Source organism: Gossypium arboreum, chromosome 3 (genome assembly GCF_025698485.1).
Source record: "Gossypium arboreum isolate Shixiya-1 chromosome 3, ASM2569848v2, whole genome shotgun sequence".
In the NCBI taxonomy this organism is placed as follows: Eukaryota; Viridiplantae; Streptophyta; class Magnoliopsida; order Malvales; family Malvaceae; genus Gossypium; species Gossypium arboreum.
In genome coordinates, this window is record NC_069072.1 from 49,992,386 (window position 1) to 50,006,286 (window position 13,901).

The 13,901-nt window shown below is 30.2% G+C and overlaps 1 long non-coding RNA gene across 2 annotated transcripts; it reads left to right on the forward strand.

Annotated features, from left to right (window-relative positions):
- Positions 1 to 9,592: 9,592 nt before the first annotated feature.
- Positions 9,593 to 11,455, forward strand: LOC108485668 (uncharacterized). 2 transcript variants are annotated; one of them, XR_001871347.2, is made up of 3 exons: positions 9,593 to 9,719; positions 9,869 to 10,752; positions 11,031 to 11,455. It is a non-coding gene; the product is annotated as an uncharacterized LOC108485668 (long non-coding RNA). The 2 variants fall into 2 exon arrangements; XR_001871346.2 differs by lacking the exon at positions 9,593 to 9,719 and having other exon boundaries at positions 9,909 to 10,752; positions 11,028 to 11,455.
- Positions 11,456 to 13,901: the final 2,446 nt, after the last annotated feature.

The window sequence follows — 13,901 nt, forward strand, 5'->3', positions numbered from 1 at the left end:
ATTTAATTATCATCCATTAATTTTTTTTAACATTTTAATTTAATCCTTTTCTTTTTCCAATTTTCCATGGATGATTCACCAAAAATATCTACTAACTTTTCTTAATGGTCTAATTACCATATAAGGACCTCAAATTTTGAATTCCATAGCTGTTTGATACTTATAGCTACTAGAACTCAACTTTTGAATTTTATGCAATTTGGTCCTTTCCATAATTAAGCATGCAATCAATAAAATTTTCTTATCAAAATTTTCATATAACATTCCTATCATAATGCAAACCATGCAATAATATTAAAATAAATTTTCTTTTTGACTTGGATTTGTAGTCCCGAAACCACTGTTCCTATTTCACTGAAAATGGGCTGTTATAATATGGGGTTAACATTGTTAATAATTGGCAAGCCAACCAATGTAATTATGTCAGGATAAATATTTTATCCAAGCCATTAATGTCATGTGTAATACTAAAATGTGGCTATTTGCAATGTTTCAAAGAATAGATCAGTGATTGAACTGATCAAATCATCAAATCTCGATTCAATTGATTTGATAATTGATCTAATAATAATTAATTAAATTTCATAAAATTTTAAAAATTATAAAAAAATTCAATCTTCAATTTTTTTTCCTAATTTCCAATTTTTTTTACCATTTTCGAGCCATTTTCTCATAGGTTGATTCAATTCTTTTTATTTGGATCGATATGTTAATTGATTCTTGATTGGCCGAACAAGTCCATTTCAATTCCAACAATAATAGCTATTTGAATATTAAAAAAAAAACTAGAGCTGTAAAAACAAAAATGTAGAAGGAAACTAACACTCGACAAAGTAAAAAAAAAATATAAGGAAAGTAAAAAAAGCAAACTCTGTAGGCTTCCGTCTCTTGAAATCCGTTTTCTCCGAAAAAAAGAACCATTCAAAAGTTCATCTTGTTCAAAGTTAAGCAACTGAATCCTTAATAGCAGAAGTTTGATCTTTATCTTCTTTAAATTATGTTTCGAAATCTTCACCTTTTTCTAGCTTAAGATGAACTAAAAATTTTCAAAAACAAAATATGGAGAATCACATGGTAGTTAAAAAAAACATTTTATGTATCCTCTAATTTAAGCTCAATAAATGTTTTTGCAGTGTGCATTCTCCAATTCGGGTGTCAAAGACAAACAAAAATTCAAAAAGAAAATTTTATGGTTGTGAAAAATCACAAGAGGCAATTTATTTAGGGTTAGGAATGATATATATATAATTTACAGTAAAGCTTTTAAGTGAAATTGACAACATTTTAAGTGGCAGGCTTCATTATTTGTAACAACCTATTTTTCAGTGAAATCAAAATAGTGATTTCGGGACCACAATCTGATTCAAAAATAAAATTCATTTTTATTTTATTATGAGGTCCGTAATATGTTAGAAAGGTCATGTGAAAATCCCGATAAGAAAATTTTATCGATTATGTGCTTAATTACGAGAAGGACTAAATTGCATAAAATACAAAGGTTTAATTCTATAGCTACAAGGATTAAATAGCTATGGAATTCAAAACTTAAGGTCCTTATATGATAATTAGACTATTAAAGAAAAGTATGTAGATATTTTGGTGACTCGTCCTTGGAGATTTAGAAAAAAAGGGTAAGGACTAAATTGGAAATTGAAAAAAATATTTAATTAATTAAAAGATGATAAAAGATATCATCTTATTTTTATGTCATATTCAACCTAAAATACATGGAAACCCTAGGAGAGAGAAAAGAAACTTTCATGGCTTAATTGGGTAAGTTTCCTTGTCCCGTTTTTAGTAATTTTGATATTTTTGAAACTAGGATAGCTTAATCTATCTATTTGGGGTATCAATTTGAAAACTTATCAAAGTATAAAGTATAAAAATTGGTTCATGGATGAATATGCTGAAAATTAGAAATTTATGGTAGAAAATGAAAGGTTGTTGATAGATAAACAATAGTGATTTTTGATGAAAACATGATTTGGGGACTAAAATGTAAAGTTATGAAATTTGATGAAAATTTTTGAATTTTTATGAATACATGTGCTGTAAATTTTTTTAATGGGATTTTGGTTAGGCTTGGAATAGGGAGTAAATTGAACAAATTTCATTTTCCGAGCCTAGGGACAAAATTAGAATTTATGGAAAAGTTAGGGGCAAAATGGTAATTTTACCTAGGACGTAAATTGAGTCCAAATGAATATGAAAGTTTGAAATTGATGGTTAAATTCATTTATATAGATCTGAACAATACAAATTCAAGGTTAGACTTAAGAAAAGAAAATGTTTCGGATTAGTAGATTATATATATGAACAAGTGTCGAGGTAAGTTCATGTAACTTAATCGAGCATGTAAATATGTTAAATTGAATGTTGTGTTTGTATGGAATGTGATTTATATTGATGTGAATTGTTTGATTACTATGATGAAGAATTGGATACATGTTTGAAACGGTGAAAAAGGGTTAAGCTCTGTTTGAATATTGAATTCTGATGAATATATGTGCTTTCCCAAATGAATGAGGTCTTACAATTGTTGTTGACGGGATTTAGCTTGAACAAGTAATCCTATTGATCTCATTATAGAAAGGATTTAGCCCGGACGGGTAATTCTGATGTAATCCCTCTCGAGCATATGTTACAATTAGGGTTTAGCCTGGACTGGTAATCCTAATTGAGCTCTTCTGAGCATATGTTACATAAAGGATTTAGCCTGGATTGTTAATCTTGTAATACGAAATGTGGCTCGAGAGTGTGTTCTTTGATTAAGTGCCTGAATGGGTACCTCTAAATATGAATTGACGGGTTATTGAATTGTACACCTTGAGTGTACTACTCGAGTGTCCATCAGAATTTTAACGATTCAACGGACAAAACTCTTGGCGTAATAAGAGAATTATGAGATGAAATGATAATTTCTTGGAAGAATATTGCATGATGAGATCATCTATGTTTACTTGATGTATATGTAAATTTTGTGACTGACATGTTTGATTGAATACATGTGTTTAGGCAATTATGCCAAATGGATGGAAAACATGATATTGTATGCTTAGATTTAATAAACGGGATTTGTAAGTTTAGTTTCCGTTATATGAACTTACTAAGCATGTAATGCTTACTCTGTTTCATTTTTCCCTGTTTTATAGTGCTCGGAAGCTTACAAAGGTTAGAGATCATTGGAGCATCATCACACTATGTATTAGTTTATTTTGGGTATATATAGTAAAATCATTTTGGTATGATGGCATGTATAGGCTAATTTGGCCATAGATGGCTTAAATATGTGGTTTGTAATCTAGCCATTGGAATGGCTAGTAATGGTTGTTTTTGATATACTTGTAATGTCATACTATGGTAGTTATATACATGTTAAAAGATTGTTCAAATTATGCCTATCATATGTAATATACCAAGGTAAGATTATAAACATATATGCATATAATGATATGCCATGTTGAATGATAGAGTTTGCTTAATTTGAATGCTTGAAATGGTTGGTATTTGGATGTGAGTTTAAGTGCAGGTCATTGGTGTGATTTTGGGTGAGAAATGAAGCTAGAAATGACTTTATTTTGTCCACATGGGCAGACACACGAGTGTGTGTCTAGACCGTGTATGACACACCGCCTGGTACATGGGTGTGTGGTTAGGCCGTGTGTCCCCTACACCTTAAATTTGAGAAAGCAGAATGCTCAAAATTGAGCACACAGACAGAGACACGGGTGTGTGTCTTAGCCGTGTATGCTACACCGCCTAGAACACGGGCATATGTCTTGGCCTGGTGAAACTTGCACCTAATTTCGAAAGTATTTAATTAACCACAAGGCCTAGCACATGGGCGTGTGGCATGGTTGTGTGCACAAGAAAGAGAATTACACGGGGTCGAACACGGTCAGCAGAACGGGCATGTCCCTTGGACCACACGGGCGTGTGAGCCCTGCACCTTGGAAAATTTTTGTAATTCCGCGAAAAATTCTTAGTGTAACACCCCTAACCCAAATCCGTTGCTGGATTAGGGTTAAAGGTATTACCGGACAAATCAAAACATTTCACATTCATTTCACAATCATCCAAGCATCAAAGTCACACTTCAATATAATGTCCTTTATGTAGGTCAACGAACCTCAAACATGCTTTAGAAATGGGTTGGGACTAAACCGAGCTTATACAAAATTTTTCCAAAACTTAACAAATTTTCGAAGTTATACAAGTCACATGTTCGTGTGAGTAGGCCGTGTGCCTCACACGGCATTAGACATGCTCGTGTGTCTAAGCCGTGGCAAAACAGGGCATACATACTGACTTCACACACGGACACAAGACACGCCCGTGTGTCTTGGCCGTGGTCGAAACTGACTTAGGTCACATAGCTGACCACACACCCGTGTGTCTAGCCCGTGTACCCTTCGAAATGGCCACACACACCCATGTACCAAGGCTGTGTGCCTCACACGTCACCAAACACGCCCGTGTGTCTAGGTCGTGCTTGAGACTGACTTGAATAACTAAATTACAACAGACACACGATCGAGACACACGCCCGTGTGCTCAACCGTGTAGGGTGAAATTACGCTTGGTTTAAGCCATATTTTCCACCTATCTCAAGCACTCCAAAACCACTTGATTTTAGCATTATTGCATACAGTCATAGGCAACCAATTTAACCATTCTGTATATATTTCATGCCATTCAAATACCATCCAATTCACTACTCAATTTCTCAACCAAAACATACCTAATCAATGTACCAAAATCATCACAACTTATATAAGTTTCAAATACATAAACTCATCATTTTATCACATACTTCATACCACAAAACTTGCCAATTCAACATTCCATATTCAAACCATCACATGAACATTATATACATCATATGACTTACCTATCAAACACATCATTTAGGCCAACATAAAAGGTCATACATACCAACATTTACAAGCCAAATCTCATGGCTAGATACTCACATCACAAAACATACTAAATACTTCTAGCCTATATATGCCATATACCATATATACAACTCTCAAAATGGTACCAAAATAGATGTCCGATAGTGTGATTGATGTCACTGACAAGCCCCAGATTCGAGCTAGCTTTATAACACTGTAAAACAGAGGACATTTCACGCAGTAAGCTTACAACTTAGTAAGTTCATGATATAATACATTTAACTCATCAATCCACTAATTCAATCTCTTAACTAACATTTAATATTACTCATCACATTACTCATAATTATTCAAAGCTATATCTTACTATCACACTACATCTTTAAGAATATGATAAGCATTCACAATGCAATACAATGAAACTTATCTCATCATTCATTTACATAGTCTCTCATCTATATCATACACAATATCATCAACCACATAGGTTTCGTACATACCTGTATCATCATATCCTTACCTATCACGTTTATCTCTTCAATGTTCGATACACAATGTCATTCAATCATTTTTAGATGTTCTTTGAACTCGCACACTTAGTGCCAATTAATTAGCTGAAGCTATAATATTATTGAACACTTTGTGACATTTTATTAAGCTGAACTTATATCGGTATCGCACACATAGTGCCATTTATTCAGCCATTGCTGTTATTTTTTCGCACATTCAATGCCATTTTTAATAACCGTAGCTATTTCATTTCTCGCACACTTAGTGCCTCAAATTCGATTCACATTTCACATACTCCAACTTATCAATCTCATTTCTATTTATTTCATCACATACCAACATTATACCAATAATATGTATTATACACGAACTTACCTCGAACGTAAAAATGACGATATTAGTCGATCAATCGAGCACTTTTTTTTGCCTCGATCTAGGTCCGAATTTCTCCTTTCTTGGTCTATATGTATTCAAAATTAACCTTTTTATTCAATAAATCATTCAATTCAATCCATATATACATATTTAGGGCATTTTACAAATTAGCCCTCACATTTTCACATTTTGACAATTTAGTCCCTAATTCACAAAATCACAAAATACACAAAATTCCCTTTTACACATGTTAGGCCGAATGTTCATAGAGTTCATATAAGCCCACATATTTCATTTATTTCACATTTTAGTCCCTCAATTTACAAATTTCACAATCTAGCCCATTTTACTCAAATTCATCAAAAATTCAAAGACAAAGCATGTTAACCCAATACATATCTTTCATTTACTAACATCAAACTTCATAAAACTCATAATTTCATCAATGGATTAACTCAAAATCATCAACAATTTCAGAAATTGAGGCATGGGCTTGATAGATTATTAAGCAGCGATTACAAAAACGTAGAAATTATCACAAACGGATCAAAACACATACCTTAATCACCAAAATCAATAGCTGAACCCTAAAACCACAACCTTGGCTTTCTTTCTTTTGATTTTTGGCAATATCATGAACAAAATGGCTAATTTCATGATTTTAGTTTTATTTTAATTAACATTAATATTCATTTCACCATTTTACCCTTGCATTAAAACATTATTAAACCATTATATTAAGGCCATTAATGTCCACTCATATGTTCAATGGTCAAATAAAAACATAAAGACCTCTCAATTATAAAGACATAACAAATAGGCACTTTAACAAATAGAAGGCCATTTATACATTTTACGCGATTGGGTCTTTTTTCAAAATTAAGCAACAAATTAATAAAATTTTCACACGAAACTTTCACACATGCTTAAACACATACTGTAAACATAGAAAATAATATTAAAATATTATTCTAACTCAGATTTGTGGTCCCAAAACCACTATTTCGACTAGGATCTAAACCGGGCTATTACACTTAGAGTTTTCGATTAAATCCTGACTTGATTCTAATGCTCGTTTTGGGCCTCGAGGGTCCATTTAAGGATCGATATGAATAATCTCGATTAATGAGTAGTAATTTATGTGAATCATCTAAAAATGTTCTGAAAGTTTTAGTAATGCTTTGTAACCCTGTTTTAACGATGGATACGGGTTAAAAGGTGTTACAATGTTCCTACATATGGTGCCAAAATGTTAGTCTTCTTTGGATCGGGGAGAATTTGAGCTTGGAAAGGGGATTTTTAAATCAACTAGATTTATAAAGTGAAAGAGGGTGAGCTTTGGGGCTATCGAAGTTGACACTTCAATCACTCTTTGATGCTTATATCAATTTAGGGTTTAAGGAAAAAAAAGATTGAAAGTGATGAAGAGAACTTAAATACGAAAAATACTCGTAATGGTCTTTTTATGCTTACCTTGTCCTTACCTCCCACATGATAACCTTCTTAACCTTGGAGTCCAAGATGATTGGGATTGGCGCTATTAGTAATCCCACATTACTAATATATATAAAGTTAAAGGATTTAAATAAAGAATGCATTATTACTTAAATATTTGAGTTGGGTGCCTAATTCATTAGATAAGTGAATTTTGTATACATGTATTAAAGTTAAGAGAGTTTATTTTTCAAAATAATAATAAAATTTTCATTTTGCATCTAAAATGATTTATTCAAATAAATATAAACTTTCCGACACATAATGAATAAACATATAACTTTTTAAAATTTGTGATGTTGTGAAAAAAAAAAAACTTGTGGCACAAGTTACATACTAAGTGACATTCTTTCATGAAAAGACATAATATATCTATATATAAAATTCAATAATGCTTTTTTCATTGTTGTGTTTTGTTGTTTTAGAACTTGTTACATCTTAGAGACAAAATTAAAATCTATTTCTTTCCTCTCATAATTTTCTTTCTTGCCTCACAAATTTCTTTTATATTATCACATTTTTTTCTAACGAGCTCTTCTCTACTTTATTCGTTTTCTCCTTTGTCTCTTTGTTGTTAGTACTTTTACAGCTCAATTCTTTGTTGTTTTATTATTATTATTGTTATTATTATTATTATTATTATTATTAATTGCACTATCATTTATTTTATAACTATGCTTTTGGGCTATTTGGGCCCTTTTATTACGGGGCTTGGAGCATGATATAACATATTTCTTATATTTTATTTGCAAATTTTGCTTTGATGATTTTAGTTTTAATTTTTAATTTTGATATCTCTCTTTTATTTTATTTTACTTATTTTGTGAAAAGATAAAATTTTAATACAATCATGCTAACTGTTATTTATTAATTTTATATTTATGAATACAATTTTTATTTTTATTAGATTTGGCTCTCATAACTCTGCAAAGGAGGGATTGCCTCTTCCACCTTTACTCACGTTTGCATACATTTTTACCAATGACTTTTTAATTTAATATTATAAAAATATATTTATGAAAATGATTTTGCTATATATAATTATTTAATGTATGTAAAACATAAGTATATAAAATATACATATATGTTGATGTCTTCTTGGCGGTGGACTCAATCTAAAGATAACTACTTGAAGAAGGTTAGGCGTTCTTGCAAAATAAATGTAAGCTTTGGAAACGTCGGAGCTTGTAATTCGTAACATGCTCCAATGCTTAAGTTAGCCAAAGTGAAGTCGGAGTAAGGAAGCATAAAAGCTCAAGTTGAAAATGTAGTTAAATCATACTTGGTATTTAGGCTACCCATAGACCGTTCACTGGCAAGTCCTCTGGCCTGCCTAGTAATAAGTTTGCTAGCCTTGAAACTTTAGTTGCTCAAAGTCTTTTCCTCACGAGGTTGTTAATACGTATTGCCCAAGATGGTTGGGTCTCTACCTACCAGCACAACTAGTTGGATGCTTAGGGCCTTGTGGGCTTAAACACTGAGATATTCAAGAATGGTTTTTTAACAACTTCCAATAGTGAACAATATGCTGAGTAATTCAACAAGTCAAATAAATAGACTTGAGTTGATGGGTGTTTAATTTATTATTAAACTCAATAGAATGAAAAGAAACTAGAGATGAGTCAAATAGATATATTCCAATTAAAATAAATATTTAAGCATTATAAATCAAGTCATGTGATTTGAGAATTCAGTTAAAAGATCATGGGATTGGAGAAAAAATGTTTAAAGACCAAAAAGTATAAAAATTGACCACGACGTGATTCCCCTTAAAAATAGTATCACATATTTTAATCATCAACCATAAATCTCCTTTCTTAGCTATCTAATATAAAAATTAGATAATAATTTATTTGGATTTCTAATTTTAAAAATTATTTTAACTATTCATTTAGTTTTTAGTTTTTTTTTTACGTTTTTATTAAAGGATAAAAATTAATATTTTTTAATTTTTTTCATATAGCATATACACATATATTATTACATTAATGACACGTCAATATTTAATTAATTTTTAAAATTTTAAAAATTCAAAAAATTCAAAAAATTCAAAATCATTAAAATTATTAAAAAGAATAAAAATAAAAATACTTTTAACTATTTTTAAAATTTTAAAAATTAATTAAATACCAACATGTGAATAATCTAAATGATAATTTATATGTATGCCATATTAGCAAAATTAGTAAAATGGTAATTTTTTATCTACTTTGAGGTGATTTAAGAAAAAATGTAAACTTAATAATTAGAAAAAGTGAAAATTAAATGGAGTGTTAAAATATTTTTTTTATAAACTCATTAACCCTTTAAAACATAATAAGGGAAAATTCGAAAATTTTCATTGTTTAGACTATATATCTGAATGGTCTATTAATTAGACGAATTAACTTGATTGGTCAAAACCAACATCAGTCCTCTAAACATTGTGAAAAGAAAAGTCTGGTAAGTTGAATTACAATTACTTATTTAAATTATTGGAATAATTAGGGGTTGAAGGAGATGCTGTTAGTATTTTTTTTTCTCCTGTTGCTGTTTTCTGGGTGCTGACAAATACTAAATAATCCATTGGTGGTCCGATCTTATAAACACAGTTCACTAGAGCTGCTTGCCGGCCGGCTGCTTTTGTTAGGATGAAGGAGCTGCAACAAAAGAAAGCAGGTTAAGTCAGATTTAATTATGATGTTTTTGGGAAAAGCAAGCAGCTCAATGCTGGTTGAATTCCATGTTTTTTTCAACTATAAAATAGAACCCATGTTTACTAGGTTCATGAAAAGATACTCTTTCCAAATCCAAACCAGGAAATTTCCTTCTTTCACATTCATGCTTTAATGAAAAACATAAACCCCTTTTCTTTTTCTTGGGTGCAATTGAACGCCTGTACTTTATAAAGACGACAATTCACAAAGCTATGTACCAGACTGCCTTAAGCTATGGATGAGAAAATGATTTGTCTAGAATAGTATTTTAAAAAAAATTCTGTTTTTTTTTTCTCATGTAAACATATTTCTTTTTCATCCAAACATATATCTTTCAAAAAACTTTTTTTTTTATCAATGATTGACTGGGTATTTATTGAATTAAAATTAAAGAAAACAGAGGGTTCAAGCTTACTAAGACAAACCCAAAATTCAAATCGGCCTGCCTCAATTCTTAAGTGGAGACTAGCAAAACATTAAAAAAATAGCAAAAGAAAAACGGAAATAAAATGAAACGGCAAAAATAAATGTGCCTTGAAAAAAGGAAACCTAATCCACCCTTAGTCAATCTTCCAACGGATGGAAACCATTAATCCCTCTTGACATTTCTTATCACCTGTCCCATCCATTCCATCCGTTTGACGATAGCTTTGCCCGATATTTTCTTTCTTTGCTATCTGCTTTTAGAAACAAATCCTCTCCCAATCTTCTTAGTCCGGATTTCTTGCCCATTGCTCTGCTGCGCTCATATCGTGATGAATCGGCTCCTTATTCTCCAGGTAATTCCTCTCGCTGTTCTGTAATGCCTCATTTGCAGTATTATGGGCTCTTGTATTCTTTGTTTTCTGTATGTGCTTGAACTCGATCTTCTGGAAACATGGTTTCTTTTTCAAGATTTCTGATAATTGCTCCAATAACTGAGTAATCGGTTGCAATTGACTAACATTTCTTGATTACTGTTAGTGAATCGCCCATTATTTGTATTTCCTGAAAACTCATTTCGATTCCTAACTTGACTGCTTCTAACCCTGCATATGCTTCTGTGCAAACGGAGAAGCAATATTGCGATGAATAGTCGATTTCGAAGCCAAATACTCATTCATCGAACCCCTGACCACCAGCCCCGATGCTGATCTGAACTCTCTGTTGTTGAACGTAGCATCAAACTGGATCTTCACAATCGGTAAGTCTTCCACATTCCTTTGGTTGTGCATCGTATGTGATAAAGTCATCTTTACTCTAATCCCTTTGTATTCTGCCATGTGGTTTTGAATTTTCCGTGCAAGGTCTCTGCCCGTTGTGTGTACCTGTTCATGCAAAAACTGATTCCTTGAATGCCAAAGTACTCATAAGCCATAGCAAAAATATCTGCATTGTTCGTTTGACAAATTTATTCCACTATAAATTTTATAATTTTTCAGTTTGAATATTCTCTTTCTTCATGTTTTTTTCGGGATTTATAAAATATTTGACAAATTTAAATTTTTTCTATTCAAAATTCCAAAAAAAAAACTATAAACATTAACATTTTGAAAATTCTTTATTTTTAATTTTACAATTCTCATCTAAAACAATCTAAGAGTCCTACATTTTCAATGAAAATAATTGAAATAAAATAAAAATACCATTTAATCTTAAACTATTATTATAAAATATTTGATTAATAGTAAAATGTATGTTCACAAAACTTTAAATTCAATGAAAAAATTTAAAATAAAAATATTTCTCTACATTGGCTCTATATATTGATTATATTCATTGTTGCTCTAATTACTTAACGTTGCTACACTGTAATTTTTATTAGTAATTTTAATTTTATATTGTGGTTTATTTATTAAAATATATCTATATATATATATATATATAAATATGATATTCGTCTTTACATGATTTTGATATAAATGATTTTGATATAAAAATCGATATAATCCTTAATTCCATTCCTATATTTTATTTTATTATGTTAGTCTCTTTATTTTTAATTTTTCAAAATTTGATCCTGATATTTTAAAACTGATAAATTAGTTCAATTGAATGCTGTTGAACCTTACTGTTAAATTTTTATCTATCAATTAATAGTTCCAAAAGTTATTTGTAATGAATTAACGAAAAAATAACATTTTCAACAATTTATATGCAATAAACTAGCAAAAATTAGTAGTTAAAATTTATGTATTTACCAACAATTAAGCTAACTTCTTGATTATTCTAAAATACGATGATTAAATCCTAACACATTAAATTTAAAAAATTAACTTTTGAATTTTCATAAAATAAAAGAATGCAATTTATAAGTTTTTTTTAAAAATAATGAAACTTACATAACTTAAAAAAATTATGAATAAAATCATATCAAATATTTAACACATTGAAAATTCAAAATTTAGTTTGATTCTCAAATTAAGAATCTTACACGACATTAACCAATAAAATATAAACAACTTATGCAATATGTCGAAACCATTTTTCAAATTTAAAATTTTAATGAAAAAAAAGGGAATCGACTTTTTGAAAAAAGAAAAATGTGGAGTCACCACCGATCTTTTTATTTTGGTGTGATCGGATCACCTAAGAATTTGGTTATTTTAATAAAACGTTTCTTGGTTTACTAAAACAACGATTTTGGTCTACGAACTTTTGAGAAAACGGGTTCGGGAGTCGGTAGCATGAGGAAGGATTAGCACTCTCACTACGCCCAGAATTGGTACCAAATCGATTAAATACTGTTCTTATGTCTAAAATTAAAAATATTTTTGAAATGTGATTCTTTTTAATAACATTTGAATAACTCGAGTTGGTCGTCAAAGTCTTCTCGTTTCGGAGGAATATAGCATCATATCCAGCACGATAGGACACGATTCTTTATACCTACGAAAATACGATAAATTTTGACTTCCAAAAGTTTATAAGTTGAAAATTACAAAAGGATGCCCGATTATTTAGTCCAACGTAAAATCGAAACCTAGCACAGTAGGGCACGATTCCTCGAATTTCTAAACATTGAGCATTGCTTTATTTTTAAAATTTTTAAGAAGCATGAGTGAAATTTTAAGGGGGATATTCAATTATTTTGAACCAACAGAAAATTGCAACCCAGCACGATAGGGCACGATTCCCTGAATTGCCAAACATCGAACATTACTTTCGTTTTATAAAATCTTTAAAGACATAGGTAAAATTTCAAAGGAACATTCGATTATTTTAAGCAAACGAGAAAATGGCAACTCAGCATGTTAGGGCACGATTCTGCGAATTGTCAAATATCGAACATCGCCTTCGTTTTAAAGGATTTTTAGAAAACATGAATAATTATAAAACTAACTTAAAACGCGTTAATTCGACTCGAAATAAGACGAAATAAGTCATAAAAATTTGGATTTTATAAAATCACATTTCGTAAACCAAGCAAAAAACAATGATATGGGATAATATATGTACGCATAAAAGTATGACAATGGAAGAATGAAGTTAATGCAATTTATTTAATCAACTAACAAGCACTTAAATAACTAAGTATAACTAACTTGGAAATATAACTCAATTTCGATCATGCATAGAGAATAATTAACATGACAATATAAAGCAATGAATAAATAATATGCAACGACAACATACATGTCATAATATAAAATGATTACTACTAGGTGTACAAAACAAAATGCAAATCAAAGAAGCAACATGATATAAAACTATTTTAAAACAATGATAAGTACATGATACACACTATATGAATTGATGGATTGATAAATTAGAAAATATTTGTAAAGACAAGCTTAATATACACATGCAATCATTAAAAATGTGTTATAGAATGAATATTTTAAAAAATACATAATGTATAAAGTGTTAAAAATATTGGCTAAAATACACACAATAAAATAAAATTTAAATAACATATGTAGTATATAAAAAATAGCAAGAATGCATG